The sequence below is a fragment of the Panulirus ornatus genome, chromosome 17, assembly GCF_036320965.1.
Source record: "Panulirus ornatus isolate Po-2019 chromosome 17, ASM3632096v1, whole genome shotgun sequence".
Taxonomy (NCBI): domain Eukaryota; kingdom Metazoa; phylum Arthropoda; class Malacostraca; order Decapoda; family Palinuridae; genus Panulirus; species Panulirus ornatus.
In genome coordinates this window covers 22,164,835-22,186,604 of record NC_092240.1, presented here as the reverse complement: position 1 = coordinate 22,186,604, position 21,770 = coordinate 22,164,835, and the positions used below count along the sequence as shown (strand labels likewise).

At 48.4% G+C, this 21,770-nt stretch overlaps 1 protein-coding gene across 3 annotated transcripts in view; it reads right to left on the bottom strand.

Annotated features, from left to right (window-relative positions):
- The window catches only part of LOC139754619 (uncharacterized), a 441,804-nt gene that overhangs the window by 116,480 nt on the left and 303,554 nt on the right, over positions 1-21,770 (bottom strand). The gene's annotated exons all lie outside the window — the stretch shown is intronic.

The window sequence follows — 21,770 nt, the reverse complement described above, 5'->3', positions numbered from 1 at the left end:
CCACATTTTTCAAGGCTCCCAAAATTTTCGCCCCCTCCCCCACCCTATGATCCACTTCCGCTTCCATGGTTCCATCCGCTGACAGATCCACTCCCAGATATCTAAAACACTTCACTTCCTCCAGTTTTTCTCCATTCAAACTCACCTCCCAATTGACTTGACCCTCACCCCTACTGTACCTAATAACCTTGCTCTTATTCACATTTACTCTCAACTTTCTTCTTCCACACACTTTACCAAACTCAGTCACCAGCTTCTGCAGTTTCTCACATGAATCAGCCACCAGCGCTGTATCATCAGCGAACAACAACTGACTCACTTCCCAAGCTCTCTCATCCCCAACAGACTTCATACTTGCCCCTCTTTCCAGGACTCTTGCATTTACCTCCCTTACAACCCCATCCATAAACAAATTAAACAACCATGGAGACATCACACACCCCTGCCGCAAACCTACATTCACTGAGAACCAATCACTTTCCTCTCTTCCTACACGTACACATGCCTTACATCCTCGATAAAAACTTTTCACTGCTTCTAACAACTTGCCTCCCACACCATATATTCTTAATACCTTCCACAGAGCATCTCTATCAACTCTATCATATGCCTTCTCCAGATCCATAAATGCTACATACAAATCCATTTGCTTTTCTAAGTATTTCTCACATACATTCTTCAAAGCAAACACCTGATCCACACATCCTCTACCACTTCTGAAACCGCACTGCTCTTCCCCAATCTGATGCTCTGTACATGCCTTCACCCTCTCAATCAATACCCTCCCATATAATTTACCAGGAATACTCAACAAACTTATACCTCTGTAATTTGAGCACTCACTCTTATCCCCTTTGCCTTTGTACAATGGCACTATGCACGCATTCCGCCAATCCTCAGGCACCTCACCATGAGTCATACATACATTAAATAACCTTACCAACCAGTCAACAATACAGTCACCCCCTTTTTTAATAAATTCCACTGCAATACCATCCAAACCTGCTGCCTTGCCGGCTTTCATCTTCCGCAAAGCTTTTACTACCTCTTCTCTGTTTACCAAATCATTTTCCCCAACCCTCTCACTTTGCACACCACCTCGACCAAAACACCCTATATCTGCCACTCTGTCATCAGACACATTCAACAAACCTTCAAAATACTCATTCCATCTCCTTCTCACATCACCGCTACTTGTTATCACCTCCCCATTTGCGCCCTTCACTGAAGTTCCCATTTGCTCCCTTGTCTTACGCACCCTATTTACCTCCTTCCAGAACATCTTTTTATTCTCCCTAAAATTTACTGATAGTCTCTCACCCCAACTCTCATTTGCCCTTTTTTTCACCTCTTGCACCTTTCTCTTGACCTCCTGTCTCTTTCTTTTATACTTCTCCCACTCAATTGCATTTTTTCCCTGCAAAAATCGTCCAAATGCCTCTCTCTTCTCTTTCACTAATACTCTTACTTCTTCATCCCACCACTCACTACCCTTTCTAAACAGCCCACCTCCCACTCTTCTCATGCCACAAGCATCTTTTGCGCAATCCATCACTGATTCCCTAAATACATCCCATTCCTCCCCCACTCCCCTTACTTCCATTGTTCTCACCTTTTTCCATTCTGTACACAGTCTCTCCTGGTACTTCCCCACACAGGTCTCCTTCCCAAGCTCACTTACTCTCACCACCTTCTTCACCCCAACATTCACTCCTCTTTTCTGAAAACCCATACTAATCTTCACCTTAGCCTCCACAAGATAATGATCAGACATCCCTCCAGTTGCACCTCTCAGCACATTAACATCCAAAAGTCTCTCTTTCGCGCGCCTGTCAATTAACACGTAATCCAATAACGCTCTCTGGCCATCTCTCCTACTTACATAAGTATACTTATGTATATCTCGCTTTTTAAACCAGGTATTCCCAATCATCAGTCCTTTTTCAGCACATAAATCTACAAGCTCTTCACCATTTCCATTTACAACACTGAACACCCCATGCATACCAATTATTCCCTCAACTGCCACATTACTCACCTTTGCATTCAAATCACCCATCACTATAACCCGGTCTCGTGCATCAAAACCGCTAACACACTCATTTAGCTGCTCCCAAAACACTTGCCTCTCATGATCTTTCTTCTCATGCCCAGGTGCATATGCACCAATAATCACCCACCTCTCTCCATCGACTTTCAGTTTTACCCATATTAATCGAGAATTTACTTTCTTGCATTCTATCACATACTCCCACAACTCCTGTTTCAGGAGTATTGCTACTCCTTCCCTTGCTCTTGTCCTCTCACTAACCCCTGACTTCACTCCCCAGACATTTCCAAACCACTCTTCCCCTTTACCCTTGAGCTTCGTTTCACTCAGAGCCAAAACATCCAGGTTCCTTTCCTCAAACATACTACCTATTTCTCCTTTTTTCACATCTTGGTTACATCCACACACATTTAGGCATCCCACTCTGAGCCTTCGAGGAGGATGATCACTCCCCGCGTGACTCCTTCTTCTGTTTCCCATTTTAGAAAGTTAATATATATATATATATATATATATATATATATATATATATATATATATATATATATATATATATATATATGGCTATGTTTGAAGGAATAGGGGTTCCAACAATGTTGTATGGTTGCGAGGCGTGGGCTATGGATAGAGTTGAGCGCAGGAGGGTGGATGTGCTGGAAATGAGATGTTTGAGGACAATGTGTGGTGTGAGGTGGTTTGATCGAGTAAGTAATGTAAGGGTAAGATAGATGTGTGGAAATAAAAAGAGTGTGGTTGAGAGAGCTGAAGAGGGTGTTTTGAAATGGTTTGGGCACATGGAGAGAATGAGTGAGGAAAGATTGACCAAGAGGATATATGTGTCGGAGGTGGAGGGAACGAGGAGAAGTGGGAGACCAAATTGGAGGTGGAAAGATGGAGTGAAAAAGATTTTGAGTGATCGGGGCCTGAACATGCAGGAGGGTGAAAGGCGTGCAAGGAATAGAGTGAATTGGATCGATGTGGTATACCGGGGTCGACGTGCTGTCAATGGATTGAAGCAGGGCATGTGAAGCGTCTGGGGTAAACCATGGAAAGTTGTGTGGGGCCTGGATGTGGAAAGGGAGCTGTGGTTTCGGGCATTATTGCATGACAGCTAGAGACTGAGTGTGAACGAATGGGGCCTTTGTTGTCTTTTCCTAGCGCTACCTCGCACACATGAGGGGGGAGGGGGATGTTATTCCATGTGTGGCGAGGTGGCGATGGGAATGAATAAAGGCAGACAGTGTGAATTGTGTGCACGGGTATATATGTATGTATCTGTGTGTGTATATATATGTGTACATTGAGATGTACGGGTATGTATATTTGCGTGTGTGGACGTGTATGTATATACATGTGTAGGGGGGTGGGTTGGGCCATTTCTTTCGTCTGTTTCCTTGCGCTACCTCGCAAACGCGGGAGACAGCGACAAAGCAAAATAAATAAATATGTAAAATACATATATTCAGGCTATTCGCCATTTCCCGCGTCAGCGAGGTAGCGTTAAGAACAGAGGACTGAGCATTTGAGGGAATATCCTCACTTGGCCCCCTCCTCTGTTCCTTCATTAGGAAAACTAAAAACGAGAGGGGAGGATTTCCCCTACCTATATATATTCTTTTTATTATACTCTGCCGCTGTCTCCCGCGTTAGCGAGGTAGCACAACGAAACAGACGAAAGAATGGCCCAAGCTACCCACATACACATGTATATACATACACTCCCACATACGTACATATACATACCCATATATTTCAACGTATACATACATATACATACACAGACATATACATATATACATACTCATACTTGCTGCCCTCATCCAATCCGTCGCTACCCCGCCACACATGAAATGGCACAGCCAGCAGATAGTCTGATGGCAAATGACCGGTGTAGATCCCGCTGATCACCAATGTGAGACGAAGGGCATTCGAGTACATAGTATTCGAATGGTCATTTTCCTATAAGGGGCGATCATAGCCTAGCGGTAGCGCTCCCGCCTGTTGCACAGGGGTCGCGGGTTCGATCCTGGCTGTTGGAGGTTTGTATGTTCTATGAAGGTGCGCGTTCATGGGTTCTGACACTCCAGTACTTTGTCAATGTCTCCTCGCTTACTCTCTCTCTGTGACCAAACTATTTGGGCCCAGCCTGTTTTGCTGTCTGAACTAAGATCTTATTACCAGACCTCTTCTCTCTTACCTAGGTATTTCTTATCAGACCACAGCACCTACAACTTTTATATAAAGCGGAAAAAAGCTATCAAGTATGAAAACACACACATTATATATATATATATATATATATATATATATATATATATATATATATATATATATATCCCTGGGGATATATATATATATATATATATATATATATATATATATATATATATATATATATATATATATATATATATATATATATATTTTCTTTCTTTTAAACTATTAGCCATTTCCCGCGTTAGCGAGGTAGCGTTAAGAACAGAGGACTGGGCCTTTTTTGGAATATCCTCACCTGGCCCCCTCTGTTCCTTCTTTTGGAAAACTAAAAAAAAAAAAAACGAGAGGGGAGGATTTCCAGCCCCCCGCTCCCTCCCCTTTTAGTCGCCTTGTACGACACGCAGGGAATACTTGGGAAGTATTCTTAATCCCCTATCCCCAAGGATAATATATATATATATATATATATATATATATATATATATATATATATATATATATATATATATATATATATATATATCAAAAATTACAATTAGCAAGGATCAACAAAGTCCAAGCAACCGTTCACGGAGTAGGAAGCAGCCAGCACCACACCACAGCGTGCGGTGCGCCCACATTCTGGCACCCACCAGTGAAGGGCCATTACGTCAGCCGCTGACAGTCGGGTGAGACAGATAATCTGGCCACGTCAGCCAAGCATCCAAGGGACCATGCGTTACGAGGGTCGCCAGTGAGGGGTGACATGTAGGCCAGGGCGACCTCTGTTACGGCGGGATGCTCAAGCGCTGATCAGTCCGCACGTGAAGCTACGTGACCGTACGTCGACCAACCAACTGATGGGAGCTAAACTGCTACATAATAATATCTATGGTGACGGTGTGGGCGGCCAGGGACGCGGACGACGACGGTCGAACAATAAAAGTTCTTCCTTTTGCCACGATCTTGCCGACTCAAAAGCAGTCCGTACACCTGCCATGCCAGCCGATTACAGCTTCATTGTAAACACCGCTTCACCGAGCCAGAGGCAACCTGAGCGTGAGCCGTGACCATTCAACCACAGGCGGCGGGAGAAGGACAACGATCGAAACTCAGTGCCATCTCTTAACGAACGAAGCAGCAAATCAATTTCGCAGTTCTGAGATGGATCGATCTTTCAGCCCGGCTCAGTTCGCATGGTATCCTTCTGTGTTCACTACGGTCTGTTAAGTTAGAGCTAAGGTGAAGACTTGGGGTCGTTCGTGCGATCCTCGTGACACACAGCGTCCCCTGTACACCATGAGGTCTATATTAAATGGAGTTGGGTTCGACCTGTCGCGGGTTCCACTGGTCTGTGTTACCAATGATGGTTGTCCAGCCTGACGCTCGCCTAGCGGCCATTCCAGCCTACGGCCTCGCCTGAGGCTTCCTGCCCTCCTCCTCTGGGCTGGGTGATGACAGCACCTGAATACCTTCACGACACAGGAGGACTCTCCCGCCTGTCGAGAGTGCTCGCGGCGTCTGTAACACGACCTCAACATCTTGCTGCCTCGGCTTCAGTAACACACACTGTGATATACCTCCTGAGTCACGAAAACCTCACTAGCGACCAACCAATATATGTATCAGCAGTAATCACCCTCCCTCACCTAGGATTGACCTACGGCCGATAAATAATGTGTTCTGGTTTACGGTGATCTGGTTTACGTGAGTCTTTCCCGGTACCGAGAGGCAGCCTGGTGCTGCCCTCATCACCCCACCGATAAGGATAAACCCCATGACACTGTCTTCACACACCTCAACACAGGACACTATCCTCAAGTGACCACAGAGCAGTAGGTGGCAACACCTGCTGTGTGGCGGGTCTAACGGCCATAGACGGAGTGTGTTGCAAATGTTATGACCGTAACCCGTGTGTGTGGCCAACGCTGCGCTTATGGACGGAGTATGTGGCCAGTGTTGCGCTTATGGACGGAGTATGTGGCCAATGTTGCGCTTATGGACGGAGTATGTGGCCAGTGTTGCGCTTATGGACGGAGTATGTGGCCAGTGTTGAGTGTGAAGTGTTGCAGTCATGGCCGGTGTGTGTAGCTAGCGTTGTGGCCGTGGACGGGGGTGTGTGGCAGGTGTTGTGGCCGTGGACGGTGTCTAGCCAGAGCTGTTTAAGTCTGCCCCGTCTATCTTACAACGAATATCTTTACACCAGTAATAATGACCACGGTGAACAAGACGCAACGGCCTAGCCTTGTATCCTGTCACAAGAGAAACAAAAAGTGTTCCATGATACTTGTCTCATATGAATATGTAATAAAGCATTACTCAGCACTCTCTAGACTTACGCCACATGAAAAAAAAAATCGTGTTTCCTAATCAATATGTAAATTTATGCAACAACGAGTCTCAAAATATAACACCCTCTTCGTCACCGACGGTGTGGATACGCATGGTGTAAGGGTGAGGTTTCTATCATGTCTTGTTCTTGAGTCTTCGAATCCAGAGACAGACAGACAGACGCCGGGGGTGACGGCGTAATGCCCACCATCTACTTCTACAGTGACGGGACATGAATACCTTACATACGCGTCTCTTACATGAGACCTACGTAAGGTCTCTCTTGTACACACGAACTGTTTACTCCTGAAGGTGTGTGACATGCACCCCAGGTAACCTTCCATCATCAGCAACAGGTAAAGGACTGCCCGACAGAGTCTGAGGAGGAGGGTCTACGGGTCTGTTATGAGGACAGAGAGAGAAAACCTTACATTTCTGAGACCAGACTGAGATCACGCTGCCTTGCCTCGCCTGAACTTCAATCTCTTCCAGAGTCTTATCCAAGTTGTGATGCTACTACTACAACCCCGGGAACAGCGCTAGTGACAGCAGCAACAAGAAGACGAACAGGACACTTAACAGAACCAGCTGCTTCTGGAAAGTCCATTAATGACAGTGAGGAAACTACAAGGGCCAAGTCCAGTGCCTCGGGTGGTGTCGGCCCAGTGTGACACGTGTTAACGCCTGACCCATGATGATGTCGATCAGCGAGCGTATGCCACAGGAAGAGCACGAGCGATGACGGGCTACAACCCACACTACACGCACTAAGGAGAGGAACAGTACGGCTCACATACAGAACCTTGACTTACATATCCCTGGCGATGGCTCCGGAGTTCTTCTATCCCCTACAGCTCAGTCAGGGACCAAACTAACTGCCGTACTGATGCTCATGTCAGCTGGGCTTTTGCAAACCATGAGCCGCAGGCCTGAGCAACCACCACGTCCCGTGTGATCTGGTATTCGTCACAGGAATCTGTCCAGCCATGAAAACAACGCAACCAGGTAAGTCGGTCACTTTAAGAACTTTGTTTAACACATAAATATCGTCAAAAGAACCGTTGAACATCCTCTCACATCATTATATCAAGAGATATAATATGTGGTGGTGTGATATCTTCTACCAGCCAACGACCATCTACCTCCAAAACCTTCAATGTTTCGCGAGAATCAGAAGCTAAGAACGTCGGTGCAAACTGACCGAAATCTAACTACCTTCAACTTTTTTTTTCCCCTAGAGGAGATTACAGCGGTCACCTTGAAAGTTGAGGATATCAAAATCGTTCTCCCGCTGTGAGACGATATGTTCATCAACGGACAACAACAGTGAGACGTAGGCTTAGCCAATGTTCATCTCCAGGCAATAAGGAGGCACAGCAGGTGCAGGTGGAACCAATGCCAGGCCATGGTCGGGCCCTGGTGCTGCGTCGCCTTCGAACTCACCCGTTCCTCCCGTCTAACCCTTCTCCCAAAACCTTTCTCGGAAGCACATTTAACTTTCACATTTTTCTTTTTCCAGCCACAGCTGCGCACGCGACCCCAACCGACCTCTCTTGCGGCAATCAGTTGCTATCCTGAGCCAAGCCTTTCATATGGCGCACAGGACGACATGAAGAATAGATAGGTAGTCTCTCTGTGTAATGATATCGGGTGCCATGTTCTCTGTATATAAGTTAGATAGATAGATAGATAAATAGACAGACAGACAGATGGATAGAGAGAGAGAGAGAGAGAGAGAGAGAGAGAGAGAGAGAGAGAGAGAGAGAGAGAGAGAGAGAGAGAGAGAGAGAGAGAGCGTAGTGTGTGGAAGGTATGAGTGCGTCACAGATCACGCCACACCCACATTACCATACATACACCAGTCACGTGGGGGAGGAGTGGAGTCGCGGCCTCCCGCCCGACCTGGTGGTCCTCACCCAGCCACACCTGAACCCATCATCACACCTCCCTCTCACTCTCACTCCATCTTCACCAAACAGACATTCCATCACGCTACCTATGCACCATCTCCTCAAGCCTGTTCATCACAACTCAAAAAAATAAAAAAAATGTAAGATATGAATTCAAGTAAAATTTCAGAATATAATATTTGTCGGCAAGGTACACGTTCCCAAGGCGAGCGTACACCAAGCAACGTACAAAAAAGAAAAAGTTGAAGGCGTGTGGCAAGATGGGGGGAGGATCACATGCTTGCAGGCAGCCTTGACAAGGTCCTGGCCAGAGACGTTGCTCCTCTACCTCCCAAAAGGATGGCCTCCACCGCTACCTATCGCCAACACATCCTCAACACCCGCAACACAACAGCAACTCATACAGAAAGTTTTCCAACAACAAAAGTATGGGCGTGTGTGTGTGTGTGTGTGTGTGTGTGTGTGTGTGTGTGTGTGTGTGTGTGTGTGTGTGTGTGTGGCCAGGGATCACAGCGGGTCACGGTGGGGGAATACCCGGGAATACTGCCTGCCTCCCGCCCACCACCCACCCAACAGCTCCACCTTCCCCCATCCCTCTCCCCCCAGACCCTACACTCCCCTCCCGTCCCGCTCGCTAACCTCACTATCCAGCCTGCGTCACAGACTACGTCACAACACGAAACAGAGCGAAAGTAAATGCAACTGTGAAGGCCAAGAACTGTACGGGGAAATAATAATAGGAAAGATTCGACTGAACTGGCGAAACTTGACGCCCGGCCGGGCGACCAAAACAGCCCGGCTTTTGGGGGTGAGTAGGGTGTGAGGGTTAGTACTGCTGAGAAAATGTTGATCTAATCCTGAGCCGAGTTGTCGGGGTACAGCCACCACTGACCACGGCACACCCACACACAGATGTAAATGATAACAGGACACACAAAGTAGCAACCTCGTCAAACTCATCTGTGATCAAACATCATCTCTCGCCATTTATCTTCCTGACACTCGTCCTCCTCCTGTGTTAGGTTCCCCAACACGACATTTGGCGACTGACACTATCCTCTACTCCATCCTAGACACCCCTACATAATCAACATCATACAAAGTTGACTTCCCAAACGCGGGAATGATCATTTCTCCTTGAGCAGCCATTTCACTTTTTTTTCATGTTGAAGGCTACAGTCACGGACGAAAGTCCACATCAAGGCCGGGCCTTAATTGAATATAGAGAGAATTATGAAAAGGAAAAAGAAAAGACAAGGGAAAGTATTTACGAATTTTTTGATGAAAGTGAAAAAAGTGAAAAACTTGTCGTTTGAACTGTGCCGAGTCACAGGAACTGCTGTGAAAGACATGAGAGGGTAGAGTATAGGGCACTGCTCACATATCTGGGGTCGTCCTTCTTCCCTCCTACCCAGAATGAAACCAAAACCCTCCCGACTCGTCAACTCTCCGAGCCACACCTCTCTGCGTCCACCCCTATCTGTCCGTTGTGACCGCTGCTGCTGCTTCCTTCCTCCCTACTCCCTACTCGTGGGCTGTCCGGGCGCGTCCTTCCCACGACACCTGCACCCGTCACTCGTCTGGCTGCTGCTTTCGACGGCCTCTGTGTGGACACCGGCCACCATGGTAACGTGTTATAGGGTCAGGTCACTTGGTGCAGACTGACGGAGTGAAGAAGGGGACGAGTCTGCAGCCCCTGAGTGTGAGACTTGAGCCGGTTGAGTGAGGTTCGTCTTGGACTGTGAACATCTACGAACGTGACTGGAATATTTTTCTTGTAAATAAGACGAGAAAACTCTCCACAAACTCAGGAACTTCACATCAACGCAGGGGTGACAAAACTAACTGTTATACATACAAGGCACAAACCCAGTAATAAAGGCCAACACACGAACACACCGTAATGGTGGGCAGTGTCTAGGGTAAGGCCGGAGGCAGGCATGTAAACACACACACACATACACCACACCGTTGGCCTCTGAGGAGGTACCTGTGGTGGACTTATCCACCCACCGGATCAAAGATCATGGTGACACCCACGGACGACGAAGTACTATGATGGGGAGCAGGACGGCGGGAACAGGAGTGAGTGGTCAGGCACACAGGGACATTCATGAAACATGTGACGGGTGCTGGGACCTGTAGCGAGACACAACGTGACGGGTGACGGGCAAGGGGGGGGGGGGGAATTGCTAGCAACGGCAACGCAGACGGGAGGTGAGGGCCCTGTCATGAGGGGGGAGGGGGGTTCTACGAGAGTATGGGGGAGGGGGGGTTCGACTAGTTTATGGAGGAAGGGGGGGGTGTTACTAGCGTATGGGGTGGGGGTAAGCGCATGACACACGTATGGCTGGCAAACCACGTCACCTCAGGTGTCGTCTGACCCAGCGCTTCTAACCATTAACACCCAAACAATTGAAAATCAAAGTATATATGAGTATTGTTATGATCATCTAATGGCATCCCTCCTCCAGCTTCGGGGCTATGCTACAATCAGGAGCAGGGAAATGATGGACTCCTTTGGAACGAGGGATTCCTCCAGGAGACTGGGCTCCCTTTCGTCGCGAGATGATGATACATACATACATACATACATACATACATACATACATACATACATACATACATACATACATACAAACATACATACATACATTTATTGTATTCCGGTGTCGAATGAATGGAATAAAATAACGGGAGACATTTTAAACACAGTAGAGATGAGACCACACGAGTGTAGAACTCCCACTCCGTACAATACAAATTGGTAATCACGCACACACACACACACACAAACACACACACACACACACACACACACACACACACACACATACACACACACACACACATACATATTTGGAGAGAGGGGCAAGTATGCAGTCTGTTGTGGATGAGAAGGCTTGGGAAGGGAGTCAGTTGCTGTTCGCTGATGATACAGCGCTGGTGGCTGATTCGGGTGGGAAACCGGAAAAGCTGGTGACTGAGTTTGGTGGGGTGTGTGAAAGAATAAAGCTGAGAGTAAACGTGAATAAGAGCAAGGTTATTAGATACAGTAGGGTTGAGAGACAAATCAACTGGGAGGTAAGTTTGAATGGAGAAAAACTGGAGGAAGTGAAGTGTTTTACATATCTGGGAGTGGATTTTGCAGCGGATGGAACCATGGAAGCGGAAGTGAGTCACAGGGTGGGGAAGGGGGCGAAGGTTCTGGGAGCGTTGAAGAATGTGTGGCAGGCGAGAACATTATCTCGAAAAGAAAAAAATGGGTATGTTTGAAGGAATAGTGGCTCCAACAATGTTATATGGTTGCGAGGCGTGGGCTATAAATCAGGTTTTGCGGAGGAGGGTGGAAGTGATGGATATGAAATGTTTGAGAACAATATGTGGTGTGAGGTGGTTTGATCGAGTAAGTAATGAAAGGGTGAGATAGATGTGTGGTAATAAAAAAAGTGTGGTTGAGAGAGCAGAAGAGGGTGTATTGAAATGGTTTGGTCACATGGAGAGAATGTGTGAGGAAAGATTGACAAAGAGGATATATGTGTCAGAGGTGGAAGGAACGAGGAGAAGTGGGAGACCACATTAGAGGTGGAAGGATGGAGTGAAAAAGATTTTGAGCAATCGGGGCCTGAACATGCAGGAGAGTGAAATACGTGCAAGGAATAGAAAGAATTGGAACGATGCGGTATGCCAGGGTCGACGCGCTGTCAATGGATTGAACCAGGGCACATGAAGCGTCTGAGGTAAACCATGGAAAGTTTTGTGAGGCGTGGATGTGGAAAGGGAGCTGTGGTTTTGGTGCATTATACATGACAGCTAGAGACTGAGTGTGAACAGATGTGGCCTTTGTTGTCTTTTCCTAGCGCTACCTCGCACGCGTGCGGGGGGAGGGGGGGGTGTCGTTTCATGTGTGGCGGGGTGGCGACGGGAATGAATAAAGGCAGCAATTATGAATTATGTACATGTGTATATATGTATATGTCTGTGTATGTATATATATGTATACGTTGAAATGTATAGGTATGTATATATATGTATACGTTGAAATGTATAGGTATGTATATGTGCGTGTGTGGACGTGTATGTATATACATGTGTATATGGGTGGGTTGGGCCATTCTTTCGTCTGTTTCCTTGCGCTAACGCGGGAGACAGCGACAGAGTATAATAAATAAATACAAATATAAACATATATATATATATATATATATATATATATATATATATATATATATATATATACACACACATTCGTGTGCATGTAGGTCCGCGAGCCAGTACTGAAGAGGACCGCATGAGTCTCCCTCTCTAAATATTCAGTGTTCAAGGACTCATCATGTGTAACCACGCTACCCAGACCGCACGTACAACGAACAACACTCATCTCTCTCCATACTATGGTGAGCCAAGAGTGAGAGTGATGGGCGGGAGGGCGGGTGTGGTGGCCAGCCAGTGTCAGCGCCGGGATCAAAGCCACCCTACCTGGACACGTCCGGCAGTTACACAAGTTTCGCTCCTGTGACCCAACACTAGATCCTCCGTCTCCCAACTCAATCCTCACCGCTCTTCACTCATCCTTACTACCGGACTCAACAGAAAAGCATGTGAAGTAACACCCACAACATCGTCACATCTCCCGCACGTCCTGCCCTGGAGGACCAATGGTGAAATCCATCACCTTGACACTAGTGTCGACTCTACGAACAACCACACACAGCACAGGTCCTCCATAAGATCTGTCATTACGGAAAATAATAAGTTGGGAGTGAACTCCTCTTCTCTCATCTTGATACCTGGCAACCACAAGGTTCCTGTGTAACCTGGACGGACAGTGATGGTGACCAGTCAGTCAGCTGGAGCCTGGAACCTATATCATGACGAGCATCATCTGGGAAGGTAGAGACACCTAAGTCGAACTCGTCCACCAGGTTGTGTCTTCATGAGAATGTTCGTACGCTTAACTCCGTCCACTTGAGAAGTACACAAAGCACGTGTTGCCCATAATCTCTACCACCTTCACACGATGCATCTCTCCTGCCGAGGTTGTGACAAACTCTTTGACTCTACACATCATTTTGACAATCTTTCCTCCGTGTTGAATACCTCGTACCAGAAAAGGTTTATGTCATCCGTCAGCAGTTCAACTCTGACCCTCATGTGAAGCATCTCTGGGGTGAAGAAGGCGACCTAAGCTTGGTGCGTGCACGACGTCGGCTTGACTGGCCTCTACTAAGCTGGTACGTACGTCCGGGTCCAGGTGGTGTATAAAATGAATCGAGGTTGCTAAGGAGTTGGACGTGAGGTATACAGATGACAACCCAATATTATGTGACCTTGACAGAACACGTGAAGGTGGCTCATGATAGACTTCCCCCAACCCTCTTTCCTGTGCTGCTACACCCACGGTACAGGATTACTGAATCAAGTTCTCTCTACTCTTCAGATAAGACATTCACTTGAACTCTCTCCACTGGCCTCCACGACCTTTACAAACAGGTTCATATCCCCTCAATACCAAACCGAACCTACCCGCTCATCTGATGTAGGTCTGTGCAAAGTTGGTATCCCAGACTTGTTTTGCTCGAGATGGCGTGATGACACGATCTTCCTTGATGACCACCGTGTTGATGACCAGCCACCATCATCAACCATCAGGAAAGAGAACCCCACGCAAGGCATCCCTGCCGCTCGTCCACTCCGTGACCAACGAGGTGGGAGTGACTGAACGGGTAGGTAGGTCCGTCAAAGCTGACCATGAAAATACAAATTACGTTAATCCTTCAGGAATTCACCCCAGCTCCTCACGTGATGGTCCCCTGGTGTGAAACACTGTGACATAAGGACAACCTCTCCTGAAGTACGGAACTGTTACAACCCTGGTGGGGACGCGGGCGATCAAGCACCCTCTGTGGCTGGCCAAGAAAACAATTGCTTCCGACCATAGTGTATAAGCCCTTGGTAGAGGGGCATGACGTCACTACATTCTATCCCATGCATTCCGACAGTGGAAGGCGGATCCTGGAGTGAACACAGCCACCGACCGACCAACCGACCGGCAGGGGTGCCGTGGTCCCTGCCTCTCCTGGGGCGCCTGCCTCACTCAACATACATTCCTCTTCCTACATTTCCCACACGACAAGTATCCTGTATCCACCCGCAGCGCCCAGACTCAGACATTACCCGGTACAGCGGAGGTCCAGGAAATAAAAGGGAAATGTCTGGAGCCTCGATCCTCCTGACGAAGAGGGACGCATCCTACAACCCGACCTACCACGGGCCCACCACGAAAAGCTTCAGTATACGTTCCTGCCTTAGTTTCTGAACACAACCATAAGAATCAAAGTCTCATTACATCAAGACCCTGCAGAACGTAGAAGCTGCCTAACCCGCGGCGACCACAACAGATCCAGCACCTCCTCCGTCATCATCATGACAGGGGGGGGGGGGGGCGCCTCACGTGCCCCCCGGGACGAGAGACGAGGAACGAGGGACGAGACTCTTAATGACTCTCGTGTTCTCTGACTCCCGTCCGTCCCGTGACCCTGGGATACCACTATCACACACCCGTCACACGTTACGACGGAGGAAGCTGGTCCACAAGGGAAATACGAATAATGTCACGTCATGACAAGCCTCAGGTGTATCCAGATGTGTAACTACGAGGAATGGCTGAGAATCACCACCACTCATCATCACACTGGAGGGCAGCTGAGAGAAGTGCAACGAGGTGGGTGTTTAACCCATATATTGGGATGTATTTACTCTCAACAACGAGTCCAGGCAGACTGGGGAGGGAGGAATATCGTAACGTAAACCACCGGGGGTTATACTCACGCAGGGTAAACATGCATCAACATCAAGGCCCTGTGACTCCCTCCCTCACCCGGCGAGCAAGACTGTCTCACCCTTGATCATGACGGTACGATCCTTGAACATGACGACGGTACGATCCTTGAACATGACGACGGTACGATCCTTGAACATGACGACGGTACGATCCTTGAACATGGCGACGGTACGATCCTTGAACATGACGACGGTACGATCCTTGAACATGACGACGGTACGATCATTGAACATGACGACGGTACGATCCTTGAACATGACGACGGTACGATCCTTGAACATGACGACGGTACGATCCTTGAACATGACGACGGTACGATCCTTGAACATGACGACGGTACGATCCTTGAACATGACGACGGTACGATCCTTGAACATGGCGACGGTATAATCCTTGAACATGACGACGGTACGATCCTTGAACATGACGACGGTACGATCCTTGAACATGACGACGGTACGATCCTTGAACATGACGACGGTACGATCCTTGAACATGACGACGGTACGATCCTTGAACATGACGACGGTACGATCCTTGAACATGACGACGGTACGATCCTTGAACATGGCGACGGTACGATCCTTGAACATGACGACGGTACGATCCTTGAACATGACGACGGTACGATCCTTGAACATGACGACGATACAATCCTTGAACATGACGACGGTACGATCCTTGAACATGACGACGGTACGATCCTTGAACATGACGACGGTACGATCCTTGAACATGACGACGGTACGATCCTTGAACATGACGACGGTACGATCCTTGAACATGGCGACGGTACGATCCTTGAACATGACGACGGTACGATCCTTGAACATGACGACGGTACGATCCTTGAACATGACGACGGTACGATCCTTGAACATGACGACGGTACGATCCTTGAACATGACGACGGTACGATCCTTGAACATGACGACGGTACGATCCTTGAACATGACGACGGTACGATCCTTGAACATGACGACGGTACGATCCTTGAACATGACGACGGTACGATCCTTGAACATGACGACGGTACGATCCTTGAACATGACGACGGTACGATCCTTGAACATGACGACGGTACGATCCTTGGGTAATTCTACATGACATCTGACCCTACTGTTAAGGGTCGTCGGAAGGAAGGCCGGGCCACTGACCCCGATACTACTGGGTCATTTCGTCCAGCTCACGGGTCACGCTCTCGTGTACATGGATCGTACCGTTCTGATAATCCTTTCGCGCTACGGCTCACAGGATGAGCATGGGGCGCACAATAAACTTGCCGAGGACACAAATCAACTCACTGCTCAATGGTCGTACCGCACTGTTCGGGTGTCGTACCGTCGTACTCATGTGTCGTACCGTCGCGTTCAGGCTCGTATCGTCGTGCACAAGGATAGCGCCGTCGTGTTCAGGCTCAGCCACCGTGCTCAGGGATCGTACCGTCGTTCTGAAGGATTGCACCGTCGTGTTCAAGGGCACCAACCGTCGTTGTGAGGGACTGCATCCTTGTGTTCAAGGAGTTCCAACTGCGAATACGGAAAGTTTGTTTCTCTTGTAATTTCCTGTGTGGCTGCTTAAGATGGTTACTGGTAGGTGGGTGGATGGATGGGTGGGTGGGGGGTGGAGAGGTGAGGAGAGGAGGTGTTCATACCTTACCAGGGAGCCTGGAGGGCCGCCAGGGCTGGTGGCGTCGCAACAGAAGCAAGCGTAGCGTCATGGTAAACGTTACTCCGGGTTTTCCCTGCCAGCGGTAACACACCGCCTCCTGCGTAGTGCCCTTCACACTCAGGTATTCTCCTGCAACTCAACCATCAAACTTCTCAGATATTTTATGTTAAGTTTGTTGTATTACCTGATACCTTGTGTACACGATATTAAGTCACTGTTGTACATAGTTTGACGGACTGGAGACAACAGTGAATAATCGCAAATGAATCCTAATCATTTCTAAGAATGAATCACGACCCAGTTATTCAGTACAGCATGAAACAAGCAAACAGGCCATCGTCTGGGGAAGCAGAGTGGCACAGGGACGCAACCCAACGGAGGCGATGGCGGCAGACGGGCGGTGAGAACTCCTGCAGGAGCGCCTACACCATACTGGACACTAGCAGCGACCCAGGGTATCGTCTGTCCTACCGTTCGTGAGGAAATTGACCGATCTGATTTGTGCCGGTAACCCGGCAAATTTTTCGCGCCGCCCATGCTCATCCTGTGAGCGGTAGCGCAAAAGGATTACAGGGGTCACAAAGGGTCTTAGTCAGACCCCAGTGGGTTGATGACCCGCCGTGCCAGCCCTACTGTCCGTGAGGGCCGTAAGGCTGGCGCGGCGGACCGTGCGTGGTGAGAGGAGCACCAGCAGCAGGCGTGGTGCCTCTTGCCCACACCACCGGCAGTCCGTCACCTAGTCCCCACGGCGGAGGAGCCGACAGTATGACACGAAGCGGAGGGTTAGGACGGAGGGCAGAGCGCCGCCAGCAGGCGTGGGCGACTTGTGACACGGAAGGTCGTGACGTGATGACACGGCAGTAACGCCGCCTCCTCCCTGACCCAGGGGTCACCGTGGTCGGCCAGAGGTCACAGCAGACGACCGTACGACCCACCTGCACACGCTCATACCACGACAGGACACCACACTCTACCTCACGAGGTAACCACATGCCAGGTTTAACCTACCAGGAAAGATTACAAGAAAGAAAATATACCACATCAAGGTCACCATTAATGTGTACAATCACTCACAGCCAATGAGGCCAGTCAGGACATTCTCTCAGTATATAAATATATCCTGTGCCTGCCTCATGTATCACTAGGAAAACTTTGTTCATGCCTCTCTGGTAAGGCCATGTGTGGAGTATGGAACCATAAAGTATACACTCATGAGTCACTGTAATTACCCAGTTCTACCTTACAAGGAAGGAGTCATACAATCGTGCAGCCCCAACCATCTCTTGAACTTTCTCTTCTATCATACAACTTTTGAAACTTCTTCAAGCTGGCCACAGTTACATTATCAAACCCTAACTTATTCCATTCATCCACCACACTTACACCATTAAGGTACTTCTTCACAATTTCTCTGACTTCTTCCTTAAGGAGCTTCCTATCATGGCCTCTCGTTGCTCTACCTTGCTAACTTGTGAAGAACTGCTCACTGTGGAGATCATGACACTCGTTACAAACATGAGGATAATGACCACATCACAACTCGTCATTTCATGGTGGACACAGAAATGTTCCCTGGCACCAGCCATTACCCTCCCTACGTTGCTGTTTCTCGGTCCCAGGAAACTCTCCTGTTCACTGTCGTCTGATCATCAAGGATGTCTGATACTCTGTATTTAGCTGATCTCCGCCAGGGACGAGCAAGCCTTCACCGACGTAGTCCACGAGCCGTGCCTTCTCTCCTCTAGTGACCTAGCACCTCAACGTGAACTGTCCCGACTCTGTTAACTTGCTCTCTGGTTAGTCTCTCAATCCCCTAATTTCTCCATTACATTCGTTGTAACCCGTGACCAATACTTTTTCATCACGAGAAAAATAATTTCACTGTTCCTTTTTCATCTTTTCATACATCTTCTACTGTATAACCATCAACATTCCCTGCATCCACTCCCCTCCTCACAGACCAACTTAACACCGGTGGACCTGACAACTTCCCTGTCACCTACCTTGGCCCTAAGCTTAAAATAAATGTACTCTTCATTTTCTGTTTCGTTATTAGTGGTAAAGAAAAAAAAAACTCATAAAAATTTAGCCTCATCCCGTTGACTTACTGATGCTCGCGAAGGTTCAGAGCCGAGCCAGGCTCGTGGGCCAAGAGAAAGACAAAGTAAATCGGCCAACTTTTCTGTGACAGAAGCAGCCACTAAGGCCAGCTGCCTCTCAACGATAAGAGGGAAATTATCATTTACTGCTACCCTAATCTATAATGCTGTCCTCCCCCAACCCCAACCTTGCACCATAATCTTGTAAACTCACTCCCTCTCAGCTGTTGACTGGCTGCTGTAAGATGATGACCAGTAAAAACACAAGCACATACTAATGTGCATCACTCACCAGTACGTCTTGCAGGAACCCCTGTGGTCTGCTGTACGTCTTGTGACCTTCATACACCTTAACGTGCCAGTGTGACACGATGGCTTGACGAGGCAGTGTGGGTCTCTGTGTCATCTCTGTACCTGTACCGTGCACCAGATGACGCTGTGCTGTAGTCTATTTGTACCTTCTCTAAAACATGGGGGTTGGTCTTGGATGCTCCACACTGATCTGAGTTTTGCTCTTAATCTCGTGTGTGTGTGTGTGTGTGTGTGTGTGTGTGTGTGTGTGTGTGTGTGTGTGTGTGTGTGTGTGTGTGCGTGTGTGTGTGTGTGTGTGTCTGTATTCACAATGTCTATTATGTAAACACACACACACACACACACACACACACACACACACACACACACACACACACAATACCTTCCAAGTACATGGTTATGGAAATGCTCACTATGATGCTCACATCCAACAAATGGACAAAACCAGAATATGTTCCTCAGGACTGGTCGCTGCACCCCCCCCAGCAGGAGCACAATGAGCTCACAAAGAAGACCCAGAGCAAACTTAAGAGAGCTAAGTTACGAGGAAAGGCTGGCTGAAGACTTTTAAGTTTACCCACCTCGGAAGAGAGAAGACTGAGGGGTGACCTGACCACAATCTTATTTCTCTACAAGAGGTCGATAATAATAATGTGGACAGTGACTAAATATTATAAAGATGAAGGGACAGAGCAACCAGAAGCAGCAACATGAAATCAATTAAGAAGCTTGGTAAAAAGAATGTTCAGAGATACTCTCATGGTATAAGTGAGGCGGAGGAAGGCAAAAGCATGTTTGAGGACATGAGTAATACAGACAGCATACATAATTCATGAGGTTGTGCAATAGAAAAGAATGTTCAAGAGATGTGGCCCCACGAGTGTAAAACTTACTCAGCTTAAAATAGGTCATTACATACATACATACACCAGCTTAAGCCCAGGTGCCCATTTATCGACCAGCCCCGAGGAAAGGATGAACCCCTGGGTTGGTTGTGAACCAACTGCCGAGCCCCTGATTCGAACCCGGACAGGTCCGTGCATGAATCATGGTCAACGACGCTAATCACTCTGTGTGTGTGTGTGTGTGTGTGTGTGTGTGTGTGTGTGTGTGCTTTTGGAGTTACAAAGTACCTCGTGTTGTGAGGGTCAGTGTGTGCACGGGCCTCATCGAACGCCCTGCCTCACAGCCTATCAAACAGGCGAAGCAGCAGCAGCCCGCCCCCTGAGGCCCGGGGCTCCAGTGTGCTCAGGCCCTCCAGACAGTTATCGCTCCTCACAAATAGTACACCCGGGGGCCCGTCCCTCCTCCAGCAGCAAACAATGGAGGCAGCACCTACAACAAACCTGCCCTCCCTCCCTGACATGAGAACCTCCCCTGGCCAACCCCATTCCCTCCTCCGGCCCTCGACATCCGGGTGCCTGGCCTGCCGGCCGGGCTGCCACTAATGGTTCTGACCCAGCTGACTTGTTACCCGCACACCTCGTTACTGTAAACCCGTCCTCATTACCTGCCAGCCCAGCCCTCCCATTATAACACTCCACAGCTCGCCTCTACAGACATGTCTCGTGTGTGAACGTTCCTCCACCGTGATCCAGTGGTTCTGTCGGTCACTCACTCACGGTGTTAACTTGCTAACTTCCATGTGACAGTCAGTCACCTGTCCGTCCGTCAGTCAGCCACTGTCTCTCTGTCTGGTCCGTCCGTCAGTCAAGTAGTCACTGCCTGTCTGTCTGTCACTCACCAACAGAAAAATACAACACAATACTAGGCCGTGCACCGACCGTCCAGCGCAGGACTAACCCGTCCATCAGCTGTCCAACACAAGAACACAAAGGAACACGAGGCCATGCAGCAGCTGTCCAAAACAAGAGCACAACCCAACACAAGGCCATGCTCCGACCATCCACCAACAAATGTCCACCGTCAAAACAGCACATCACGAGTCTTGCTGCACTTTAAGAACCCGGGGGGAAACACGGCAGTTTCACTTTTATCTAATACAAATATCATCTGGAAAATACAGCAAATCTGTACAATCATACGGGGCAAGAGTTGCCATCAACATAACAGTGTGACAGCGCGACAGCCAAAGCCGAGCAGAGCAGCCAAGCAGTATAACTGTATACATCCGCTTTTACGCTGGTATATCATTACAACCCCAGGACCCCTTTCCTGGGGTGCCTTCAGTTACGTGGCTCCACTCCACACAGGAACTGCGAAACGATGAACTCTTTTGGTCTTACAGTCCTTGATGAGACTGTACCGCTTCTGTCCTCTGACGATGATACAGCCGGGCCAAATGTAACCTCTCGCTCGCGGTACAGATGGGAGGCTCTTAGTCACAGACAAAAGTC